Raw genomic sequence first — 4,409 nt, 5'->3', positions numbered from 1 at the left:
CCCACTCGGCACCTAGTCTCCTGTGGGTAACGGCCCAGGTCGTAGGTTTGTAGAGGTCCGAGTAAAAGCATAGTTTGCAAGTAACAGCGAGGCTGAAGAGCTGAACAACTGGACAACGGTAAAGCTGGCAAAATCAGTGGCTGCTGGAACCCGGCACTCAAGATGAAGCCGACTTGGCGGGTCCATGCTGGCGCACATTGCTTTTGCTCGCGATCTGAGATTTGATGAACATCTGAGCGCGAACGTCAAATAGATGCTCCGCGACAGCCCCTCGACCTTCAAGGGATTGACCAGCCATGAAAAGGGGAGGAACACGGTGCACCATGATCAATGTCGGTCAATGTCGGAACTGTCGAGGTGCGACATTCGCCAGATCATGTGCCGCTTCAGAATTGAACAGCGTCTGAGGGTTTCAATACCAGTCCCAGACGGGTGTGAGGTCGTAGTCGTCTGTACAATTGTCTCGGATGTACAGATGCGTGCTGGCGCCCGGCAGCGGCGGCGGTAGCAATATGGGGATGGTTGACGAGGGAAAGGACTCTCGAAACTGGGGCCGATCGGTGTTGGCCTCAGCATTGTGGGGGTGTGCGCTGTCACCACTCGGTTCCGGGAAAGATAACCAGCGATTCGCATCTGGACCAGCACGAGTGTCGTACCTGAAGAGGTCCCTGAAGAGGAAGGGGAAGGGATCAACATGCCGCTCTGGGTTTTTTAAGCGACCCAAACCCGAATTGTGCGAATCAGCAGTTCGGTACGTATCGGTCGGATAGCCCAGGAAGCAACATGCGTGCAGCCTGCCATAGCAAGCAGGTAGGGTAGCACCATGTACCGGCCATGCATTCTTTGGGCTGCGGTGGCAACCGTGAGTTTGGTGGTGGGCTTCACGGGTGTCTGAACTGCTTCAGGTAGCATATAAACCATGATGAAAAGTAAAGTAAGGTTTTCTTGCGAATGCGATGCTCAAAATGGTGAGCGGCATGAAGGACGCCACTAGGTTTGAATAGGTACTGTAAGATGCTGTCGGATTCGCGCTGTGACACGAAAGCTCTGCTGGCGCATCGTGCCAATGCATCGTCCTTGGGTCACAGGGTAAGAGGCCGGTACAGTGCACGGTAGTGGATATGTGGGCAGAACGGTATCACTAGCACGAGCAGCAAAAGGCCGCGTTGCCTACCGTCGAAACCAAGTGCAGGTCGATGAGTAGCAGTGCTTTGACCTCGAAGAAACCACGGAACCTAGAAACGTAGAACGGCGGGTTGTACATGTGGTGGCCTCGTCAGACTGTTTCTCTTTCTCGATAGGAGTCAGTCGGCATGAAATCATTCCACAGTTGGGAACGGCCATGGGAGGCAAGCCATATGGTAAACGTAAACAGCAGAGACACCAAGCTGACGTTCAAAAAGCAGAGATCGCGTCACTGTACCGCTTTGGCGGCGTACCATGTTGAGCAGGTGGTTGAGCTACTGAGGAGTGTGAGACCTGGGCGGGCCTTCCCCCGAACAGCGCGTACCTGCCCTGTCTTGCCTGTGCACTACAAGTACCTACCCCGTACACTCTCTGCCGCCTTCCAGCCTGTCCAAATCAGGTGGCCCGGGTGCAATTCCAGTGGCAGGTGCGACCCTCAGCAGCTTGTCGATTTCGAGATTAGTGGAGACAGCAGCGTCCTGTCTTCTGCAGGTTTTGTTCAGAACCTTGGGGCGTCGATGCTTGAACCTGCCAGCCAGCAATATCCCTACTACAGTCCCTGCGAGTTGCCGGTTGATGGACTTTGATTGCTTGTGGAAATGCTAGCAAGGACAGAACAAAGACTCCACGAGAGCAGGCCGCCGAATCTAAGCACATGATGGGCAACTGGCACAGCACAACAGGCAACATGGTGGCAGATTCGTCAGGGAATCGTTTTTGATCCAATACGACGTCGGCCTACCGCGTCCATGCCACTGGCAAAGTTACCATACGGATCGAGGCAGGATCAGACGAGCATGGTACACCCCAGAAGCTCGCTTTATGGGGAGCGCTACCTTCTTCAACCGTGGGCGCATGGATTCTGGGCGAGCAGATTTACCGTTACAACCTGTCATGACTCTCAGCGCAACGTTGGTCAAGCACAACGACAACATGCATGTCGAGATCGAGCCCGCCGCCGACCCCCCCGATTGCTAGGTCTTTCACGCCCACGTCAGTCTACCTCGTGCCCCCCCCCCCACATCTCCCGGAATGTTGGCTGTTGGCTGCTCCACGGCGCATCGTTCGCGGGCGTTGTCGGTCTCGACTCGGATCTGCCCTTTATAGGCCATGAAGCCGTGTCGCTCGCTCGCTCGCTCGCTTTCGCATGTCGCCTGTATATTAAGACAATTGCCCCTCCTCACACACAACAGACTTCCGCGTGGTAAAAAGCAGGGGAACAGGGCAATAAACTAACCCCCTTGTCGGAACGAGGGTGTAGCCATTCAATGCGGCTCTCGTGCCATTTCTCCCTCGGCATCATGAGGCACCTTCCGGGGTTATAGGATACAAACATATTCACCGATCGGTGGGACCGTCGAGTCAGACTGTGCGATGTTGGCTGGTGCATAGTCGTACGGCGGACAAAGGCCGACCGCCTCTGCCCCGCCGTTTTCGCAACTGGTTCCCTACAGCCCGATCCCTATCCCACCCCCGCCGCCCGCAAAGGACCTTGGGCACAAAGGCTAGGACGACGGGGTCGGTGCGTCAACAGGTCGCCCGGGGGGGGGGGTCGTGCGCATCGCACCCCCTCGCTGTCAGGCTCCTCTGTGTGGGTGCCTACTATACGCCTAGCTTCAGCTTCTCGGGCTTGACAGGCAATCGGCATGGGCGCAGCGATCTTTAGCAGTCTTCCTTTTCCCAAAGATCCACAGCCCGTTCAATAATCCCACGGAATACCAGGCCAAAGCGACAAGCGGGAAAGTGAGGCCATGAGAAGCAAAGCAAGCAGGGCAGAAAAGACTGACTGAGCGACCAGATGAATGCACCACGCTCATCAAGAGACAGGAGAGAGGTCCGAGGCTCCGTAATCTCAGTCCCCGTGTTGGAGTGCGAATGATGCCGTAGCCACGATGCCGCTCTGACCCAACTTGGTGCGAACCCTCAAGCAGTTGCATCAGGCCCAAGAACCGATTAGTTCTCCTCGCTGTCCACCTTTGGCAGACGTGCCAACGCAACAAACCAGGTGTGAGTACGATACACACCCACTACTTATCCCGTGGTGGGATGGGGGGCGTCCACAAGCTGGAGGCTGCCCTTCGCACGCCTCCATCACCGGATTTGTGGTCGTTGAGCACACCCCTAGTCGTGACAAGGCAGGCCTTGTCAAGCGCCTTCCCACCCCTCATTCTACACAAACCCCTCCCTGGCCCGCTCAACCCCCCCCCCCCAAGTCAATGTCCACTGTCAAAGCCCCTCCATGGCTGAATGGGGGAATTTTCCCACCCGGTCCCATTGTCGCAGACCTGGGCAGTTAGTCCGTGGGAAACGTGAGAAGGGACCTCGACCCTAGTCACGGACATGGGACAAGGACCTTGCATCCCGTCCAAGTACCTATCCCTCCTAACGGCCGTTTTTTTGTTTTTCCTACGCTTCCTGATGCAAGCGCTGCCGTCATGGCTCAGACATGGACAGGGTCCATCACTCTGGGAATCCATCAAGATAATTACCGGCCTAAAACACCTGTGCTTTGCGCCTGGTCCTCACCTAGCATCCAGGTAAGGTAAGACCAAGTCGCTCCCGTCCATCCATTCCACCCCCCCTCATATATAGCTCCTGGCGCCGCTCCCTTTTTCTCTATGGCCCTTATGCTTTGCCGCCTCATTGACTTCACCTCGGTGGACATTGTACCATCTATCCCTCACAGGTCGAGCATTTTGCATGCTTTTGGCTCGTCCTCTGCGTTTCCAAGACCCTCCATCATATATTATCACGCTCGACAGATCCATACGCTGCTGTCACGCTCTACATACGCCGTGGCAAGGCACCTGACCTCGTGTCAACTCGCGAACCATCCCATCACTGCAAGTGATCAGTCAGACTCTTTGATCGCTGCTCTCAGTATCAAAGCTGACGCCAAGCTCCACGTACGGATCAGTTCCCACCACCCTTACCGCAGGCCATTAGCTCAGAACACTTTCGCTGACCCATAACCAGACAACCCACAGCACTGCTGGTTTTGCCCATCATGTGCGATTTCACCAAAAATTACTACATTTACACGTCGTGTATCGACCCTGGAGCGCATTTCTTCAGGACTTCTACCGATGGGTAGCAGCAAGCGATCATGTGTCAAAGGAACTCATGAGCGCTACATCGTGGTTCCCGGCGGCTGCCCCCTCCTGTGGAGGTTAAAGCTGGCCACAACATCAATTTTGTAGTAATTCAAGCAATGAAATACCCAA

Source organism: Verticillium alfalfae, genomic scaffold (genome assembly GCF_000150825.1).
Source record: "Verticillium alfalfae VaMs.102 supercont1.7 genomic scaffold, whole genome shotgun sequence".
Taxonomy (NCBI): Eukaryota; Fungi; Ascomycota; class Sordariomycetes; order Glomerellales; family Plectosphaerellaceae; genus Verticillium; species Verticillium alfalfae.
The sequence above is the reverse complement of the archived record's forward strand: the minus strand, read 5'-3'. Positions refer to the sequence as shown.